Raw genomic sequence first — 21,975 nt, 5'->3', positions numbered from 1 at the left:
TCATCATTATTAGCATTGTTATTACTATTCCACCAAACTACCGTTTTTCTCATATTCTCGAAGGAAGGCAAAGGCCTCATTTAACTAGTCTCCCTTGAAGCAGTCGGGTGACAACGTGCACACCCCAAGAATGTCTCCCTAGCCCGGGCCAGCTGGGCCGGACACACAACAGCAAGCTCTCGCCCCACCACACAGCAGAGTGGCTGCCCGCTCACTTCCTTCCAAGTCCACCCACGAGATTTTAAGGAATTTTAGGATCTACTCAAAGGACCCTGAAGAGAAGTGGCTTCTCACCTAGAAGTGACCCTGTGGAGACAGGCGTGGAACCCAAGGAGGGCGCTAGGAGTCCTTGCAGGTGCAGAACAGCAGCAGCCCGGGGCTGCGCTCAGAATGGGCGCTCCGCTACTGACCACCACGGTGGCTCTTACTGTTGTGGACGGCACTACTGAATACGCTTACGGATGCTCTTCAGGACATAGAACACACTTGTCCCTTGTGTTGAAATAAAATCCAGCATTCAACTTTTCCCACAATAAACTCCAGCCTTTGGACAACTCTTTTCCCTGGCGAGGACCACAGAGAGAACTGCTGTCCCAGGGCTGCGCAGCACCGAGCCCGGATTCTCACTGCGGCCAGGTCCTGCAGGTTGTCTGGGATGGGAGGACACGGGTCTTCCCACCAGTTGAGGCGGTGTCCCCCAAAGTAAGAAGTGCGGGAGAGCACACTGGTGGACTCTCTCTCTCTCTCTCTCTCTCTCTCTCTCTCTCTCTCTCTCTCTCTCTCTCTCTCTGTTCAGGGTCCAGGACACCGGTTTACACAGTCCGCTGGCTCCTAAAGCCTTCGGGTCATGCTGGGTACCAACCTTTCAGCTCCCCTTCCCAGGCTCCAATCTCCTTGTACCTAGAAGACCCCAGATCGTATCAGCTGTGTCCATATCACCACTGCACTGGCCAGATGGCAGCTCACAGATGACCACCCCGGAAGGCCAGACATGGATGAGGCTGAGACATGAATTTCAGGCCAGGAACCAAGGTCACGTTTACTCTGAGCTCCCAGGCGTCAAAGCATTTCCTAACACAGCAAATGCACACACAAGATGCATCGTGAGCCAGAGTGTGAGGAACGCTGTCACCAGCCCTCAGCACTCGGCCATATGGGGGGGACAAGGGGTGTGTGACAAAAAACCAGCACTGAAAAGACATTTTCAGCAACAACCAGAAGATGAATAAATGTAGCGATCTCCAACTAATTTTTTTAAATTCCTAGATTCATTTCATAAAATTCCTCCCACTGAACGGAAATAAGATAATGTTAAAAACCATGAAGCAAGTGAGTCGATTGCGGCTCCGTTCGCAGATTGCAACACGGGGGACACTTGTGGAGCACATGCTCTGGGCTTAGAGCGTCTGGCAGCTTCTCATGAAATAGCTCCTCCCCTCAGAGAAGCTCTGAGCCTATCTGACACATGGAAGCTGGTAGGGGTAGGAGTGAACCCAGGACTCTGGCTCCAGGGTGGGACCCAGGTGCCCCACTGCTGGCACCCACTGACCTTCCCACGGGAAAGTTCTCTAGTCCCTCCAGGCTTGCCACAAACCACCCTCGTTGCCCACAAGAAGGTGGCTGGCCTCTACCTGCAGGAAAACCAATGGGGACCCGAGGGATGAACCCACAGCCCTGTGTCCTCGGGGGTCACACGAACACGGAACAGCACACGGGAATGAAATAGTCACAGCACACAGTAGGTACACCACCTGGCTCTCTCCAAAGCCATTTCCCCAACGGAGAAAGGAGACAAGCAGCCTGTGGCCTGGCGGTCACTCGCAGTCTCTCTGGACCAGAGGAGACACCTGTCCCCGGGCACCTCCCAAGAGGGGCTGGCGGACATTGTGTGGAAGAGGTGGTGAGCAGCTGTCGTGTGCATGTCCCCAGGAGGCCCAGGGAGATGGCCTGAGATGCACAAAGGCCCAGAAAGTGCGGACTCAGAACTGCCCACTGGGGGGGGGGGGGGAGACGGAATAGGGCAGACAATATCTCAGCTACAGTGACTGGCCTTTGAGCCAACCTGCCCGGCCTGGGCCGACTGCCTTAATTCTCAGGCATCCCTGGGATGGCCCAGGTAGTGCCACTCAGGCAAGTCCCCCTGCTGTGACTAGAGCGTCCTCCTGAGCCACGTGAAATCCTGTGACGCTACAGACGTCCCAAAAACTCCTGGCACCTGACGACCACCTGCCTACCTCGCCAAACATCTAGGTGGGCCTTTCTATTCAAAAAGGAACGCTCGGATGAGTGGTGGAGGGCAGCATAACCATAAGGGGAAGGGTCTTTCCTTGGTGGCTGGGCTATTCTGCTACGTGCTATTCACACATAAACCCGTAGAACTGCACAGTGAAAGGAAGGGTTAATTATACTGTATGTAAATTACATTTATACAAAACAATTTAAAGGACCAAAACAAATAACAAATGACTTCCCTTTTATGCAGTAAACTGTACGAACCCACAGAGGGGTCAGAGGGGCCCTTCCAATCCCAACTAACGGGAGTGACACCTGCAGAAGTCTAGTCCTCCCCACCAGCTCTTGCCAGGAAGTGCCTCTGTCCCAATTACCAACACCCACAAGTGTCAACGCCTGTTACATACAGGCTCGCTGTCCCCCTGAAATCCAGCTGCACTTCAAACAACTGTGTCAAAAGATCCTCAGTACCTCTAGCAGTCAGTGGCCAGGAAATGAAAAATGAGATTCTCCTCAAGTACGGCTCCTTAACTGCTCTTACCTCGGGGGTCCATCCATCACATTTAGCTTCATCACAGTTCCTTTAGCCTAACTCCAAACCCATGTCAGCAAACGAGGACAGCATGGGCTCCCGAGGGCGCTTCCCCACCCACCGCAAGAAGGTTCTGGTGGGGCTGGCTCTACCTCGCTGGTGGCTGCCATCGTCATCCTGAGCAAGTCTGGGACTTGGGCGCAGAAGCCAAGCCAGTAGCCCCTGTGAGCACCGCCCCAGAGGCCACACCCACCCAAACAGGTCCTTGTCTGGTGACACTGAGATCCCAAGCATGCCTCCATCCAGAGAATCCAGGTACCAGTGCTGAAGGGGAACAAAGGTTTGGGGTCCGAGTTCACCCAGGGTCACAGAGCACGCTAAGGGCAGAGCTGTCCCCTTGCTGATCCCTTCTGTAAGAGCGGACTGCCACCACCCCCGCCCCTCCTAGACGACCTACACGGAGGCAGAGAGAAAAGCGACCCTGACAAAATAGCCTGGGCCCTATCCTGACACCTGGGCCAGAAGGACAGAGCAGGATCGTGCCGGCGAGCTCCAGCTTTAGCAACAAAACGCTGGGTCGAAATGGTGAGTGACTGCCCCACCATGTCCCCCAAGCACTTGAGCGACCCTGACTGTCTCCCTCGCTGCCCCACAGCCAGTCCGGCCCCTGGACTCGTCAGCCTGAGTCCCAAACACTCCTGACAGCTCCTCTCCCCTCGTCACCTACCCACTCAGGTCAAGTCCATGGCTGGTCAGTCTCCCAGGAACCACAGCCGTGGCTGTAAAATGCCATGTCTGAGGGCAGAACACCTGCACGCAGCCACCCCACGACCATCTGGCCCTCCTTGTATCTGCAGACCCAGCCCATCGCACTGCCCCGCACCTCGTTCTCTTTACTCCAACATCTGAGAATTGATTCCAGGCCAGTGGAGGGCACTAACTCATTTAACCCTCACAGAGGACCTCAGGTAGGAGCAACAACATCCAGCACCCCACTGTGAGGACAGAGGACAAGAAGCTGGGGTCACTTGCCCAAGGCCTCCGGCTGGTCAGGATGGGGGTGGGGAGAAGCGCACGCCTGGAGGCTATGCCACACAGTACTTGTTCAGTCACACGAGAACACCACCAACTCCTTTCAAGTCTTGCAGCAGGACACCCTCCCCGACCCCTCAGCCTGGGAATGACCCACCCTGCCCCCACCCAGCCCTTGCACATTCCCTGCTGCTTTGCTGAATTTCTGGGGAAATTTCCTGGATCTTGCCTGTAGTTCTGGTGTCCGGCTGTGTCTGGCACACAGCAGCAGCTCTGTTTGCTGGAGAAGCACATATTCCCTCAACAGACAATTTTCAGAAGAAGTAAATCCATCTCAATATCACTGCATAAATTTCCACAAATCAATCCAACCTGAGTTACCTTATCATGTAAAAATTTAAAACCCTATGCATAAAACATTATACGTCTATTTTATTTGATCTACTAAATGATAAAGCTTTACCAAATCTCTTAAAGGGGTTTTTTCCAGTAATGTAGAGCTGCCTAATTGGGAAGTGTACAAAACATAATTACACCGCCTAACACTACAATACTGCTCATGGGAATATCTCTGTTCACGCGTCTGCTTTATTCTGTGTTTAATCTCTATTAAGGTGTCTATATGAAAACAGATAGGTATGCTAGTCTTCATAAACAACATAAATCATAAAGTCATTTCTCTGCTAACCCGAGTCCAAAAACAGCCCCCAAACCTCCTGCTTCTCATATTAGAGCAAGGTTAGAGAACTTAACATGTGACCCCTACACACCTAGCCCTGTGCCACTTTGCCAGGTGACACGTAGATAAGGTAATGGCTGTAATGGCTGTCACAGTAAATGGCTCTGCGTGCAACTCAAAGAGTATCCCCAAATTTCCCCAGAAAGCAGTTACCCAAACCAGAAAGGGCAAATCCTTTCTGCCCCCAACTGTGGAGTACCAACCCCCATATCAAGGAGCAGGTGGAAGCCCCTTAATCGCTCCTCCTCTGAGGACACCATGCATATCCTTTCAAGTTCACCCTTCAACCAGCCCGAGGAACCTCTGCCAACGGCTCCAGACTCGTAAGTGGATGGACTTCTCTGCCCCCCTCCCTGCCTTCAAATTTGTACACAATTCATCCGTAGAGTTGGGGTACCTGGACACACGGCTTGGTATTGGAGAAGAACCAGTTCAGATCCTGCTGCACCATCTATTAACTGTGAGCCCATCCAGGTGGCTGGTGAGACTGGTCCACTGATTCCACAAGTGAGAAGTAACCACACTGCCTCACTGTCTCCTATCAGGGTTGCTACTGAAAACAAAACGAGCGTATGTGGCACAAAGGATTTCTACAAATAGAATGAAAAGTAAGCTGTCATCGACATGGAAACATAGGCTATGAGCCTCGCTGAAGCCTACTAATTAATAAAGTCACAAATCAAGAAATAAATAAAATCAAGTCACCAAACAAGATAAAAAGGATTTGCGACAACACGTGTTGACTTTCATTTCTGAGATGGAAGGTGTCGTCCCCAAATCTGAGTATGGCATCCTGATGAAATAATGCGATGGGGCACAAGTGAGCTCCGGGCGCGACCTCCTTCACCTGCATTATGGGATGAATGTACTTCCCGCTGATGCCAACTTCAAGGTCACACGGGTCACTGGGAAAATCATATCAACGCTATCACACCCACCTTGGATTTGTGTGCACAGATATTCAGAGCGTGCTTCATGGAGTGGCTCATATGTTAATAAAATAGAATTTATAAAAACAATTTCTCCCCCTGCCAGTACGCTGTGACACTCAGCCCGGCTCCCTTCAAGGAACACTGCCGACTGGTCAAGAGAGAAAGTTAAATGTCAAGTGCATCTGAATATGGACCCAGCTCCAATTCTAATGAGCACACATGAAATGGCCCTCGCTCGTGTCCCTAGGAATGCCTGCTTCTGTCAGAGGGGGTGGAGAATCCCTCTTAAAGCAAACAAATGAGACTGGGTCGGGCAGAAATCCCTATTCCCACTTTCAAATCTATTCATTCAGATTTGGGAGATGGAGGGGGGTGGTATTCAAGTTATATAAAAATCTTTCAATCATTTGTTATGCCAAATGTTCAAACACTAGACTCAAGTGCGTGGGTGTGTTGGGGGAGTGGTTTGTTTTGAAAAGAAAGACAGTCTGTGTGTTGTTGGCAGGTTCAGGGCTGGCTGCTTTAAGAAACCCTGGCTGCTTTAAGCAACTCCCAGAGGAGTTGGCTAAAAATACAGATGTTCTGGGCTCCACCCACAGCTTCTCCAACAGGACACTGGGTGGAGCCCTCGGAGACTGACTCCAGGCCAGGGGTGCCCTGGGGAACCCCCTGCTCCAGAGGCCACCCTCTCAAACTACCTGGGTACCTCCCCGGGGACTGCGTGAGTCACTCGTGTGAAAACCACCAACCCCACAGCCAGTCTCTTACCACTAAAAGTACTAAAACTCATGTGGCCGACTCCGGGGGCAGAATGGGCTCCCTCCCGACACAACATGGCACAGAGAACCCCTCCAGGTCCCTGGGAAGACCCTAATCCCAACTTTCTGTCCTAAAGGGTTGAAGTGAAACACACTGCTCAGACCTTGAACAAGGCAGAGGCGGGAAGGGAACTTACTCTCATTTCCACCACCATCAGTAATACTGGTCATAATGGTAACAAACAGCTAACATTTGGGCACTCCCACGTGCATTCACATCTTATTTACTGTGCACTCTCCCTAGGACTTGCACACATGAATCTATGACATCCTGACGCCTGGCCCCCAAGATGCCCTTGCATTCTAGCACCAGAGGCCTGCCAAGGGCATGTTCAAGGAACATATCTAGCTTTCCAAGACAGATCTTTTTTAAAGGCATGAACTGAGCCCAAAGAAACTGCTGGTCCATGAAATGACCAACCTGCCCCAAAGGTGACAAACGGTCTCGTCCACAATCCCTGCAAGGACGTCTTCCCAAACACACTCCCAAAGCCCCTACATCGCTGTTTCACACTCACAAGACCCTTCTACTGGCATCTGGAGCCCAACACGAAGCTGGAGCAGCAACACTGCCCAGCGGCCCATGTCCACACCCATGTGCTGACCCTTGTGGGCACCCAGTCAGTCCCTGCAACCGAATGAATGCCCTGGAGGAGGTGATTAAGCAGCACCCATCTCCAGGGCTGGGTCAAGAACAACCCACAACCAGTCAGCCACCCAGCGGGACCAGGGCCAGTCACCAGCCCTGCTGCTGCCCAAGTGCCCACCACGTGCCAGGAAGACAAACCCAACAAGCCAGGCCACTGCCCGCGGTATTCCAGAGGCACTGACCCTCCTACTTCCCACTCAGACCCGAGAGGGGAAGGGGCAGATACAGGGCCTCTTCCTACACAACCCCCCCCAGGAAGGTGGCCGGGCCACGCCCACCTTCACTGTGCTCTATTTGCTCAGTGCTCAGCAGCCAGTGGTGGCCAATTAAAAACTGAGCTGCCCTCCCCACCTGTCAATGGCCGCTGGGCCCCCCACCCTGGCTGATCTCAGGCAAAGGCAGGCGGCACCCAACGACTCACTTTTTCTTCCTTCTCTGGGAAGGGAAAGTAGGTCTTAAATAGAAAGTAAATATTTTACTAGGCATTTCTCAGTGATGTAACCCAGAGTAACATTCCACAGCCTAAAAACAGCCTCCTGAACGGGTTTCCGTGCATCATTTTGGCCCCAGGAATCCAGAAGAGGGGCTGCTCCCTCACAAAGCCAGACCCACCCCTTCCCTGCCCCCGGCACTGTGGATTCTGCTGATGTGTCATTGTGCCAGGATTCCCATCTCCCACCCCAAAGCCTTCTCCCTATGCCCCAACCCTTCGCCTGCCTCCATAAAACTCACCCACTGTTATGCACAAAGGATAAAACCGCCCCTCGTGAGTCCATTCCCTGCCTTCTCCCACAGCCTGTATCCAGAACCTCCGCTACACCCAGGCTGGGTGAGGGGGCACACAGCACCTCTGACAAGAGTAGCTGAATTACTCGTTTATTTACTTTGTATTTTAAAAATTTTAACCAACACCTACGATGTGTCAGGCCTATTCTAAGCACTACCTCGTGGAACCGTACAACAGCATACCCTATTCCTACCCTCATCTTAGAATCAGAAACGGAAGCCCTTTCCAAACGCTCAGTAAATCCTAAATGCAGTCAAGCGTTTCCTTCCACCCCTCCTTTGCCACACTTTCTAGAATAGTCTGTCCCATCTCATGCCACTTCCTGCTGGTGACAATGTATTTTGTCGCCTGTAGTAAACAATAATGAATGACAACTACAATTTAATATATACATATATGTGTGTGTATATATAGTTACAGGATGTGGAGAACAGCATAAGGAACAGAGTCAGTGGAACTGTAACAGCTACATATGATGTCAGAGGGGTAGTAGATTGGGGGAGGGGGTTATCAGTTTGTGAGGGGATATAAGTCTAACTATTACATTGTTTTGCACACCTGAAACTAATAAAAAAAGAAAAGAAAAAAATAAGTTTTATACCAAAAAGAACAAAAACGAAAAAAAAACACACAACAACCCACACACTTTGAGGGCAGGGCCATCTCTCCCTGGGCCCGGCCTCAGCTGCTAGGCCTCAGCTGCTAGGACGACAGACATCTCGGTGGGACCTCTCCCTCACCATCAAAGCGGTCACACAGCAAACACTGAGGACAGCCCAGGGTTCTGCGAGGGCTGCTGGGGCGGCCCCAGCAAACCTTTTGGATCTGAGCCTGCAGCCTGCATGCCAAGTGGTCACCAGGTTGCAAAACTCGCAGCTACAGGAATGCCCAAAAAGTGGTCTCTGGTCTCTGCACTGACCATGCTCCCTCCCCACAAATGAAAAAGAACCCAGATGGGGCTCCCCTAGTCACTCTCCTTAAGACCCCACTTGCCCAATGCTGCTCTAGAAGATGAAAGGAATTGGGGGGGGGAACCCTTTTAATCTCTCTGGCACAGAAACATTTCAAAGAACCAGTGAAACACTTGCAACGTGTGTCCTAAGTGGTTTTGCTGAGCTCGAGGGGCTTCTAAGCTCTCAGGACTGGCTGAGACAGTAAAAGTACAACCCAAACTGTTAGTCACAACCCCACTCCCTTCACACGCCGGGACCCAAGGGACTCAAATAAGGCAAGCTCGCAATTACCGCAAAGAAAACTCAAGTCATTTTGAGCAGCTTCCTTTGTCCACTGTACTTGGAGCACATCTTGGCCAGATTAGGGAGGAAAAAAATTACCCTCCGTTCAAAGTCCTCTTTAAATACACAGGAAGACATCATTACAGACAGAATTCCAACTTTAATTCTGAAATCTCCTGGCTTTTGTCAGCTGAAGCCACATTCTTAATCCCAGGCTTAGTTGAGAAACGAGAAGAAAGGATGTGTGTGTGTGAAAAAAAAAACCCTCAGCCCTGAGTGAAAAGCACCAGCACCTTGGAGGGGCAGCGAGAATGACAGGACTCTGCAAAAGGCCAGGGCAAGAAAAATAGGGTCTTGGGAAACTGGCGTGCTCACTGTGGCATCAGCGTGGGCATGCGGGGAACCTATCAGACGCCACCATGTACCACTGGAGGGGCTAAGGTACCAAGCTCAGGGGCTCTTCTGCAGAGGCAGGGAATCCCTGAACCGAGAGCAGGACCACGAGACCCACCTCCCGCACTACAGGCCCAGATGGGTCCTGAGACCACCCACAGTCCTACATGCTGTGGCCAGCCAGCAAAGGCTCACAAAAGCTACAAGGAACCTCAGGGCATTCTTTGCTTGGACGCCTTCAGACCCAGCCACATCCACTTTCCAGATGGTCCAGCCGGGCTGGGCCTGAGGACGGGCCGGGCCTGAGGACGCAGCTCCTCCTTTCTCTTGTCCTAAGGAAACACAACTGAGAGGCCTGAGGAGAGAGGGGAGCTGGCCGGCTGGGGCCCACCATGCACCACCCTTCTCCCTGTAGAGTGAAGGGGAATGGAGCCCTCTTTGCAAACTGCAGGGGGTTACTTAGGATAGAATCATTACCTAAGCTGGAGCTGAGCAAGCCCACCGGGGCTCACAACTGATTGGTCAACAGAGACCCCAGAGCTCCCCTCAGCCCTCCAGAAGACCAGGCAGAAGCCAAAGGCCACCGCATCACCACCCCCAGCCCCCCTGGGGCCTCAGGACATCACCAAACGCTTCAGGGATTTTCCAGGCACCCGTGTTTGCAAGTACACACGTGTTGGTGAAAGGAAGAGAAGCACTGCAGGACAGGAAGGTAATCTCATAATTAAAGGAAAGCCTGTTTTTCAGGAAAATCTCCACCTTGTGGGGACCTTACCTTAAAAGAAGCCAAGGTCAACAGGAGAACTCCTGCATCACCTGCTCTGGGTGCCTTTCAGGTGAGTTAATCACCCAAGCAGGGCCCTACTCCAGATTTCAGGACACACCCTACTTCGTGCCATTCCCTTTCAATTCTGATAGCCTCTTTGAAAAGAAGGCTTGTTCCTTTTGTTCGGGAGTATTCATTCAAATTCCTTTCTAAGGCCAAGGCAAACGCAGGGCAGAAACCCAAAGGAGGTTTACCGCGCAGAATCAAGTTTCTGGCTGGTTTTTCCAAGAGTGGTGCAAACAGACTATTCCAATTAGGTGAAATCCTCACCATCTTCCCTGTTTCTTTCCCCAAGCCTCCCCCGTGTTGAACACAGGAACCAACTCCTAAGGTAAGATGTGCATAAGGAATCCAGGTGGGAGGGAGGGAGGAGGGAGCAGCCAATCCACCTGCGGCCCCTCCCCCAAGTGAGGGGCTCACACAAGGAGGGGCCGTTTGGACAAGACTCCCAGGAAGAGCACTAACCCAAACTTGGAAATCCCAGCCATACCCACTGATAACATGACACCTGGACACTAAATCCAGTTTTACTGCAAAAAACCCTAAGCACTGTTTCTGAAAGCTATCCATGGAATCCCAGGGAGTATGTGTGGGTGGGTGTTCTTGGGGGTGGGGGGTTGCACCAGAGACACCCAGATGGAGGGCAAGGGAGAAAATGAGACCAGGACAGAAGGGGTCTTAAATTGCCTCGTGTGGCAAAGTCATCCCCAAATGTACCCAAGCGCCAGTCAAAAGCCAAAAGACTTCTCAATCAATTGCAGAGAGCCAGATGGAGTTAGAACTAGTGAAACTTCAGGCCCCCTTACTTAGTTAACCTCCCTGACCCTCAGTTTCTTCGTGGGTAAAACAGGGACTCATTTCTACCCCCGAGAAGAGGTGAGGATAAATGGAAGCAATAGCAGTGTGCCTGGCCCTTGAGGTCCTACTGGGTGTCCAGTCTGCCTGCAAAGTCTGTGACGCACAGGGGCAGAATTCTTCCCCGGCATTCACCATGAGCGCGTGGCCCTGGCGGGGGAGGGAGGGAGGTGTCTACCGAGCCAGCCCCTCAGGCTTCTGATCAGGAGCCATGCTGTTCATTAACCCAAAAAGCGTAGTGAATTTAAAACAGGCCCAGTCCAGGAAACTATATAGAAATACCCCATTGGCATTAGATTGTGAGATCTTAACAAAGGATCACTAATCAAAGAAGGAAATGAAAACAAGCCAGGCTTCTCATACCCCATGTGATCTGGAAAGCGACTCTGGGTCTGAGAAAGCTAATTGTTTCTGAGAGGCCCGTCTGAATGAATCCAGGGAGAACATGCCCGACTCTAGGACCACCTGGAACTCTCGTCCCCCCTCTGTTCTCAGGGTGGCAAGGAGGGAGGCTCTCAGGGCGGGTGTTCCTCTTCCACCAGGAAACTCTGCTGGCACCTCACTGCCAACAGCTCAGTTCCAATCCCAGCTCTGCCACTTTGGGGGGTGGGGCTGTCATGGGCAAGTCACCCAAGTGTCTCCTGCACCCGACATCACCCCATCCCCCCCTTGTTGTGAAAATCCAATGCCATACACACCGAGAGCAACAGATACTAAGTAAATAACTGCTCAGTAAATGGTGGTTACATTGTTACCTAACAAAAATAAGAAAACTAGTTAAATCACCTGGTGGATGTCCTGAGCATCCAATTAACTTTGCAAGGATACAAAGAGCCAAACCCACAGGAATTCCTCTGCCAAGAAGAAGGGTGCCACAAGGACACGCCCCAGATCTTGCGGGCTCTACCACTCACTGGTGGGGAACCTCTAGTCACATGGCTCATCAGGCTCCAAGAGGGAGGAGCAGAGAAAGCAGTCAGGTCCCTTGTCCTGCATGCAGATTTGGAGGAAGGCCTGAGTAGCCCTCAGAGTCCCACAGCAACTGCTACTGCCTTTTCTAGTACAGTTCAAACACCCAGATTCGAAGGCTGCCGCAGAAACCGCGGCCTCAACACCCCAAGAAAGGGGAAGCTACGCAGGCCAGTTGCTGAGATGCGGCCCTTGCGTCACCATCATGCAGTCGTCAATCAGTGAACCTCCCTGTTCAACAGGAAAGAGAGGGGACGGAGGGTATATGACAGAGATGTGACCCCCGTTTTGGGATCTCCGGAGCTCATGATCAGTGAGGGTGGCTCAGGCACGGTCCGGCCAGGTACTTGGTTTTGCTCTGAGCCTTGGCCGTGGGTTAGGGGTCCATCTTGGGGGCTGCATTGTCGTGTGGCTCCTTCCCCTATCCAGGCTCCCAGGGCCAGGAAGGGTGCTGGCAACCCAGAGGGTATGCAGGATGTACCGCAGAGCCCTCCTGGACCCCCTCTGCCCACACAATGGCCAGCGGGAGGGAGGAGGAAGTGGACACTGAGAGGCAGGAGCCATTTCTAACACCCTCCATGACTTCCCAGCGGCCGGGGAGCAGCTAGAAATTTACAAGTGAAAAGGCAAGGAGCTTCCGGGGCAGTCAGGTACAGGTGTCTGGGGGGGGGTAGGTACAAGAGCCTGCAGAGGGGGAGACGGGCTGTCAGGTCAGTGAGTCCCAGGGGTGGGGTATGAGGGGTGGAGGGTGGCCTCACCTGCAGGCCTAGGGAGGGTCCTAGAACCCCAGAACCCCAGCTGTCCTTCCCGCAAGACCGAGCACGCAGGCTGTCCAGGAGCCCTCCGGGAAGGCAGCCAGACCCCGCCCCTCCAGGTAGAGGGTGGCCAGGTGCGCGGGCTGGCCTTCACCCAGGCCCAGCTTTGCCCTCCCAGCATGAGAAGGTCGTGCAGGAGACCGGAAGTAGCCCTGGACTGAATATAGCAGTTCCGTGCTGAGGGCTCCCAAACCCACGGGGCCCCCAAACCCACGTGCTACTCTTATAGCGGAGAACTGCCTCTTTATGACTCGGGGGCAGCAAGTCAATATTTCTTCCTGCATAAAATAGGAATTGCTCTATTTACCTAGCCCGCAGGAGCGTCGTGAAGATTAATGACTGTGAAATGTTTTTAAGATCAAAAACAGTCTGAGATTTTACTTTAGGCACTCATATGTGCATATTGATATCTGTACAGAAAAACATACTCTTTATTGATTGCCCCCCTGGAGTGACTTCTAGCCCATAACCAGGAAGCGCTGAGAAAAAGGTGCATGTCTGTGTATCCTGGGATACTAAGGAATATGGGTAGAAAACGTCATTCCCCCTTGGCTTCCATGCTGGGCCTCCGGTTCCATCCAGCTCTGAAGGGCAGATGGTGCGTCCACCAGCAGCACAGACTTCTGGATAAAGGACCGGAAAATTTAAAAAAATATTTGTCACACCCCCACTGGGAAGAAATCACAGCATTCCGCCCCCCTCCACCAAGTTCATTAGGCAAGTGCCCCCAAGTGCAGGGCACCCTGGAGGTCTCTGAGTTTGGAAAACTTTACCCCACCCCCAGACCCAGAGGTCAGCCAAGCTCAGCCAGTGCTGCGAGCCAACGCTGCACATCTGGCCTGGCAGCTCCAATGCAAGACCTCCCGGGTGTCACCAGCATGCTGTCCCTCCCAGCAAAGCCACGTGACCAGGCAAGGCCACTCCACTGGAAGCTGAATGTTCTCAGTCCCCTCAACCATTCCTGGACAGGGTTGTAAGAGCTCTGGAAGGCCCTCCCCGCCCTGCTTGCTGCTGGCTCTGGCTGCAGGTCAGGTGGGCAGGCCCAGAAGCAGCACCATCGTCTGGGTTCTCCCCGACCCAAACGGGCATGGGGGCCTTGCCGCCACCCCTTCCCTAGGCCCACCTGGGACTCAACAAGCAGAGGATAAACTGTTACTTTGTTTGACCCCACTACAGACAGACATCAGCAAAAGAATAAAGTCCCAGCCAGAGTCCATTCAACAGGAAAGGTGCACAAAACCCTTTCCGGGCCTCTCACCCCCTACAGCAAAAGAACTTCACCTGCTGAAGTTCCTCCACACTCTCCCGTTGCCCCCTGCCGCACACCTGGGGCAGGTACAATACGAACACTTCCAGGTTGGATTCAGGCCATTTACACCTAGCAAATGACTCTCAGCTAGTCTCGACATTAGGCACACTTTTTAAATTGCCATACTGGGGGTGTTGGGGAGGGGGAGGAATACCATCAGGCCGGAAGAGTCCACGGTTCCTGCCAAAGAAACTTCCTGGGATTCCGTGATTCCATAATGTTTCATCCTCATTATGAAGGGAAGGGAAAGGTTACCAGAAGCCAGATTTCAGGCAGGGCTGGAGGGCGGCAGAGTTTACAAACCCGTGGCTAGCTGCAGAAAGACCCACACAGCATCTCTGTCACACATCCTTTAAAAAAGCCCTTCCAAGTTTCTGCCACAACCAAGACGGGGATGAGACACAAAAATTGCCATTATTTCCGGTCAATCTTCTTTTAAGTACCTTTCTTTCAAGTCCCAATTGAGGATCTGTTTTAAGGCAAAAAGCACATTGCTGATCAGAGGAGCACTTCTGAAGGGAGTGAAAGCAACATAAAGGTGTATTTTTTTGCATTTGACTAGTGGGAAGGATTTTAAGAACCACGTGGATGAAAAGCACTCTCCCTGCCCCACCCCCATTCCAAACTGTTTTGGACTCCTAGAAAACAACAGCCAAAGGTGAAACTGCCTGCCAGGTTCAGACAACAAGAGCTATCTGGGATCAACGTGCTCTAAACACTATCCAGCCTTGGAGGAAAATGAAGGCTTCTGTTATTACCTAGAAAAGAAGTCACAATTCTCTATAAAACCAAAAGGATTGCTTGCACTACGAGTAAGAACCCAACCTGTTCTATCAAAATTTTTGCGACTATGAAACCAACTCTAGGCAACCACCTGTTGAATTTAGTGACAGAAACAGTTAAACCAGGTCATTTCTAAAACATTCACTCAGGGGGGTGTAGGCTAGACACAGATAGAAAAGTCAGCTGGCCCCCAAAAGTCAACCAGGTGGACCTGGCTGAAATCAGAACTGGCATCAGCTCCCCCAAGTGTTCAATGTCTACACTGATGCCACTTAGGGCAGGGGTTCGAGAGAGAGGTAGCAGGACCTGTCACTTTTGCTCCAGAGTTGGTTCCATTCTGGAAGCTCAGGTTCCATGTGAAAACAGGACCGCACTGTGAATGAAGGAGGAAGGAACGAAGGAGGAAGCAGCAAGACAGGTGAGTGTTTTCAGAAATGGCAGCAGCTGTAACAAAACATGAAAATCCTCATTTTAGCTGCACTTTCCCTAACGCTACAAAACAGACTAAAAACGACTTTAACAGGAGGAGCAATAAAAATAAACACAACTGCTTCCTGTGACTTAAGATGCCTCCAAGTTATGGGAAATGTTGAATATGACTTCGTAAAATTGCATGTCAAGTGGAAAAGCTTGTGTTGTTTTTACACTTTCTTTGAAGGACTCTACTATCTGCTTTGAGAGTCTTTCCTCAAAAAAAATAGCAAAGCAGATTATTGGGAAGAAAACACACACCCAGTTCCCTAGCAGTCCAGAAAAGACCACCTTCTAAGAAAGCTCTGGAAAGGGAGCAGGCCCTCAGGTCCCCACTTCCATGACGGGCAAAGACAGCTGACTGTGACTCTGGTTCTCATCCAGTCTGCAGCTCCTGAAGTTTCTGTGTTCTTCAGCAGTTAGAAGAATGAAGGCGAAACTGCCCCTTGGCTCCCATTGTCAACATCCCCCACAAACAATGGCCTAGCTCTCTCCCTATTGTACATTCTGTATTCATTTGTGAATCCTTTTTTTTTTGTACAATGTGCAAAGCCCTTCTTTTCACTGGTGAAGTCCTGAATACCCAAGTGCAGCCATCATTTAGGCTTTAAACATTCATAATGATAGCTAAAAGCAAACTACAGATTATGCCCCTACATTAATTTGTGAATATCATTAAGTCACATTGATGGCTTTTGGATACTATCCATTAAATTAGGATCAAAAGAAACACTGAACACCTTAAAAATGGTTCTGAAGTTTTTAGCAATTATTAAATATAATTTTCCAAACCCAGAGATAGGGTTTTTTAAAAAGAAACCCTTTCAAAAGTCTTTGATACATATTCCATCAAACACGAACCTGAATAAAAATTAACTTCAAAAGAGTAGATTGGGAGAGCAGCCTTGCATTTTTCCTTCTTTCCCAGGGAGTTGTAACTGTACTGGTGTAAATTAGGTCATGCTTACCAGCTGTAAGGCAGAAAACTGATACCTGCCCAGGCAGTACAGTCTCTAAGAGCATATCTATTCCAGCATTTTCATGTGCCTACTAAAAGTTTTCAGTAAAGGAAGTCCACACAAGCATTCCTTAGCGAGCGATTCACAGGAAGGTTTGGGGGAAATTAGGCACCCTGATATTTCATTATATGGGTTCACTTCTGTTAGGTACAAGTACTTCTTTTGAAAGGGTCAGGCAACCTGCACTCCCATTCTTTAATGACTACAAAAATGTGTTCCACCCTCTGTAATGGAACTATCAGTCAGACGGTGGAAATAATTACCTGAGCTGTGCCCTAACAGATAAATTTTCTTTCCCAATCATGTACAGTATGAATAAATATTTGTGGCCTGTATCAGGGACATGGGACACTTGGGCTGCTGCTCTTCACTGATAGAAACATTATTAAGAGGGACCCAGGCCGCACCCACATATATTATGATGACAACCCTTCTATATTGAAATGACAGTGGTAAAAAAAAAAAAAATGACACCTGGGGTGGCCATTCCACCGTTGCTGTTAACTCTTTAAATTTTTTCCATTTAGGGAAAGCGTTAAGTGCAAAGGGTATAACTTGGCCTCCAAAGAGGATTCACAATGGAAGGACTGCTGGCCAATGGCAGGCACTCTGGGGCTCCCTCTTGGTGGGGTCATTCCTGGTGAGATGTCCGCCCCTTTTTGTTTTTAGTCTGTGAATCAAGGATTTCAAATGTTGTGAGCCATCCTTGAGCTCCCTTTGCTTTAGGATTTTGGTAGTTCCCAGCAAAACAGCCTCTTCAAATCCAGCAAGATGCTTCTTCAGTACCTATTTTACGTTCTCATTACCTTGTGCTTAGGTCCTTAGACACTGAAAAAGTGGCACGTTGATTTTGTAGTTTTGTTTGTTGTTGTGGCTGTTTGTTTCATCTCCTTTAAAATGTTTTTCAGACTTATGAATAGGATTTCTGTTTGGAGTTTTAAAAGTCAAGAGTAAAGTCATTGATTATTCCCTGAAAGGGTAACTGACAGGCTAGTTAATAATTAGTCAGATAGCAAGTTTTCCTGTTTCATCCTGTGTACACGACCGAGATTAACAATGCCAGGGAAAGCAAACTCAACTCCTCCAAGACCGGGACAGGTGTGCCCTGAGTCTGAAAAGGCCAAAATATCTCACAAAGTATGTCACTGGTGTATTTTTACAATGCTAGTAGTGTTTGTTTTTAAGTAGCCAAACTTTTTTACTTTAACTTGAGAGAGACATACTTTGCAAATATTTCTTCACTGACTTAATGACTAAGTCCTAAGACATAAGTTACAACTCGCACCTAGCAAAAAAATATATATTTTAGAGACAAAGAGATTAAAAAAAAAAATCAGTTAAGCAAAGGTAATTCACCCTGCCCCTCCCCCAGGAGAACACCCATTCAAGGGCCAGTTTCAAAGATCCCAAGTGAAGTCGTAAATAACACAGGGCCCTGAGCACAATCTGCAGGGCAACCCCACCCTCACTACAATTAGAATGGAGGATGACCACATACCCCTTAGCCCGTATCTTCCCCAACAGGGAAGATTTAAACCAAAAAGCACCATATGAGGTTCAAAACAAGCGCCAAACTGAAGATTTTAAAATTCCCTCTAAGAACTGCTTTTTACAGGGACAAACTGGGGTCCCCTCCCCCCGGCGCATAGAAAACCAATCACAGTCATAAATCCCCTCTGCCTTCAAGCCTCACTCCTTCATACTGGGGGCAGAGTGGGGAGAGGGGGTGACCAGACATCAACACTTACACTAAACCCTCCGTGCTCTACAGAAATATGCTGGCTTTTTTCCTTTGTTTGGTCCTGTTGTACTCTATCAAGTGTGAACGATTAAACTGGTTTCATTAAAAGCAAGTGCATTCGCGGCTAACGTCCAACTTCAATGGCAACTGCAAGCATATTTTGCAAGAAGGAAGGGCCTGCTTTTTTGCTTGAAACCCACCATCTCATTAACTTTTCTTTGGGGGGCAATAAAAAGGGCACTGGGGGGTTTTACAGGAGAGTGTCAGAGCAGTTCAGAGATCTGATTTCAGACAAAAGGACATTTAGTGTTCCCACTCTAGGATACGTTCCCTGTTACTTAAAATAAAAAAAATCCTATTTCAATATTAAAGCTGCTCTGACTTAAAGTGTTTAATTAGCATTTTGAATATCACTCTATAATTGCTGTAAGAAGTACTCTTTGAAATCAAATGATTATAAAAACAAGATCCTTTAAAGTCCCATTACTTCAAAATGTAAAAGATTAAAAAATTTCAAAACGGTGGAATTCTCCTAAGTACACGAAAACTAGTTCTACTTTGAAAAACCCTACAGGCAGAATTGCAGTCTTGGGTGCTGAACACGGGGTAATTCTTAAACTGCCTTTGAACCCAAGCACCTAGCAGGGAAGATATTCTTTGAAAGACTTGTAGGAGAGTTTGATATATTTCGCCAAAGTAAGAAGACAGAATCACTTTGTAATCCAACCAAAATACACGTCCCCTCCAAATTATCCATGTCAGATAAAAATATACCAGTCTCCAGAATGTCCAACAGAATTGCAAATAAGGCATTTAGCATTCGAAATTCCCAATGCATATTTATAGAATTCTCTTGTCTACCCTTCCAGCCACTCACATCCGACTCTCTAAGAACTTAACCCGATCGCCAATCTTTAGAGAAGAAAAAGGGGGGGATCCAGAAAGATCTGTTTACCACGGAAAGGGCAAGTGAGCCAGGCATGACGACGTAGGCCCCTGGCAGCAGCCTCCCCCGCACGGACGCAGCGCAAGCGGGATTTCTACGAAACATTCCTCCTTTTCCCTGTAAATTACTAAACACGGGGACCCCTGGAGCCAAGTGCTGCCTGGGCTGCCTCCGGAGAAAGTAGTCGGGGACAGCGCGGGATCGCCACACGTCCGCACACGCACGCTCGGTGCTGCCCGCGACCATCCGCGGCGGCGAAAAGCGAGGCACGGGAGAGTGTGTGTCCGCGTGTGTGTGTCGCCGCGGCCGGCGGTGACCGCGCCGAGCTCCCAGGCCCGCGGCCTCCCGCACCGAGGCGCTGCGTGGGCAGCGGGCGATGGGCCGCGCCGTGGGCCTCCCGCTGGATAAGGCCCCGGCGCGCCCCGCTCTCGCGCGCCTCTGCCCAACTTGCCCCGGGGCGCCGGGACGAGCACGAGGGAGAGAAAGAAAGGCGCTTCCCCGCGGCCGCGGAGCACGAGGAGGAAGGGGCGGCCGCGCCGGGTCCCCGCTGCCCCGGGCGCGCCCTCGCCGGCCCCTCCTGCGAAACTTTTTCTTTCTGGTTCGCCCCACCCGAAAAGTGCGGCCCCGGCGGGGGAGGCGGGCGGGCCAGGCTCCCGACTGGGCGGGCGAGGAGGAAGTGGTGCCCGCGGGAGCGCGGCCGGGCAGAGGAAATGCCCGGCCCGCCCGGCCCCCGCCCCGGGCCCCCGCCCCGCTGCGACTTCGGCGAGCCGAGCCCGGCGCGGCAGTGGCGGCGGCGGCAGATGTGGCCCGGCTGCCCGGAGGAGCCAACAATGCGGGGCCGGCAAAACAAAAGGGCTCCACTTCGCCTCCTTTTCCGTCTTTCGCTTGCGCTCCCCGAGCGCCGCGCGGGATCCCCGACCAGCAGGGGCCGCTCCCCGGGGGGCCCCAGGCCGCGCGCGCCCCGATCTCCCCGCGGACCCCCGCTCGCCCCCGCCCCCGCCCCGCAGGCGCAAGGCCCCGAGCGCTCGGACCCCTGGTCCCGGGGGAATCCGGCCGTATTGTCCCCGCGGCGTGCCTCGCTCTCGGCCTGGGTCGCGGGCGGCCCCCGCGCGGGCACCCACCGGCCTCGGGGGGCAGGAGCCGGGGGCGCCTAGGAAACCGTCGCCGAGACGCCGCCGCCGCCGCCGCCGCTGCCCTCCGGACGCCGCCGCACTCGGGGTTTCTTTTTTTTTTTCTTTCTTTTTTTTTTTTTTTTTTTGCCAATCCTGATGGGAAGGAAGGTGACCGCCTACTTCGCATTCATCAACTCTCATCACAACAACAAAAATCCTGGCAGAAACGGCGGTCAGCCGGCGCTATCCGCGGCGGGGAGCGGCAGGCAGGGATCCCCAGGCCGGCGCCCACCCCCAGGCGCCGAGCGGGGACACCGGGCCCGGGGCGCAGACCAAATATGTCCTCGGATGCCGGCTCCGCGTCCTTCGCCTTCCTCCCCCTCCCCGAGTGGCGCAGTGAGGCGGGCGCGGCGGCCCCAGCCCTCCCCCGGGGACCCTCTTACCTCGTCCCAGGCCGCCGGCGTCCACGGCGAAGGGCGCCCACCCGGGAGGCGGCGGCAGCTCCCGCCCCTCCCACCCCACCCGGCAGCGGCGGCAGTGCGGCCCCCTCAGCGCGGCATGGCTCCCGGCTCCGTCCCTCGCTCCGCGGGCCGCTGCCGGCTCCTCTGGGCCGCTCCCGGGGCACCTTAAAATGACACACGCACACAGGGACACACACACAAAAACTTAATCTCTCCAGCTCCCCGCCCCTCCCCCTCCCGCGCAGTCCTCCCCTCCCCTCCTCCCCTCCCCACCCCTCCCCTTCCCTTCCTCCTCCTCCCCTCGCCGCCGAGCCTCTTCCTACTTCCCCACCCACCCCACCCCCTTCCTCCGCCCACCCGGCTCCCAATCCTCCCCACCCAGGTCCCGGCCCCTCGTCCGCCCGCCCAGAAGGGGCTGCGCTGGGGGTCCCCAGTCCGCGCACGCCCCGCGCCACGCTCACCCCCAAGAGGATGCTAATTCCAACTTGGATCGGGGGAGGGAGCGTCCTGGATGCCGAGCGCCTCCCGGCTATTTGCTCTTCTTTATTTGTTTTCTCCAGAGAAGGAGGAGGAAAACGGAGAGAAAAGGAAAGGGAAAGACGCCGCGCCGGCCGTGTCTCCCGGTGCCCGCCGGCTGCGCAGGAGCTAGGCGGGAGGCGAGGTGAGGGTCGCCGCCCGCTCACTCCTCTTTTTTTTTTTTTTTTTTTTTTGGCAAAGGCGGGGTCTCTCTTTGCAAACCAATGACACAACCCCACATGGGCCGGCCTCGCCCCCTTACAGCTACTCCTCACTACAAATCGGCTCTCTCCGGGGATTAGTAGCTCCGAGAAAGTGCACACAGGCGTGGCGGGCGGGCGAGGGGGAGCGGCGCAGCGGGCACTCCCCGGCCGGGCCCCGCCCGGGAGGCCCTCGAGGAGCGCGGGGGCCTTGGCGGCAGGGGCGGGGGTCCTGCGGCAGCGGCGCGGACTGCGGCCCTCCCTCGCCCTTCTTCCTCCTCCGCCCATTCCACGTGGGGCACCGTGCGGCCGGCCACGTGGGGGGACGCGAGCCCGGGCGGGCCTGGGCTCCGCGCCCTGGGGTGGCTCTGGCCTCGTGGGGCCCCCTCCAGGCCCGCGGCGCGGACCTGCCCCCTTCCCCGCCCGGCGACTCCAACTTCCTTCTGGGCCCCCGCGCCGGCCGTTTCTGCCTTCCAGGCCCGCGGGGTCAGGCGCGGGCCGGCCACAGGGGGCACTTGCGGTCCCCAAATCCGGATCTGGGAGACCATGCCCGCGCTTTGGCCGAGAGGCGGCGAGGGCTGTGGGTGCGCGGGGAAGGGGCCC

At 52.7% G+C, this 21,975-nt stretch overlaps 1 protein-coding gene across 9 annotated transcripts in view; it reads right to left on the bottom strand.

Moving 5' to 3' along the window:
* The window catches only part of CTBP2 (C-terminal binding protein 2), a 156,466-nt gene extending 135,273 nt beyond the window's left edge, over window positions 1–21,193 (bottom strand). Inside the window, exon 1 of one of the 9 annotated variants that reach the window (XM_081073788.1) lies at window positions 21,118–21,193. The gene's annotated coding sequence lies outside the window, so the exon portion shown is untranslated. Of the gene's footprint in view, window positions 1–10,124; window positions 10,263–20,114; window positions 20,400–20,638; window positions 20,891–21,117 lie in introns of those variants that run through there. The other 8 variants (XM_081073782.1, XM_081073789.1, XM_081073777.1 and 5 more) reach the window with 8 other exon arrangements.
* Between the last annotated feature and the right edge of the window lie 782 nt (window positions 21,194–21,975).

This window comes from Rhinolophus hipposideros, assembly GCF_964194185.1.
Source record: "Rhinolophus hipposideros genome assembly, chromosome: 15".
NCBI classification, from domain to species: Eukaryota; Metazoa; Chordata; class Mammalia; order Chiroptera; family Rhinolophidae; genus Rhinolophus; species Rhinolophus hipposideros.
The sequence above is the reverse complement of the archived record's forward strand: the minus strand, read 5'-3'. Positions and strand labels throughout refer to the sequence as shown.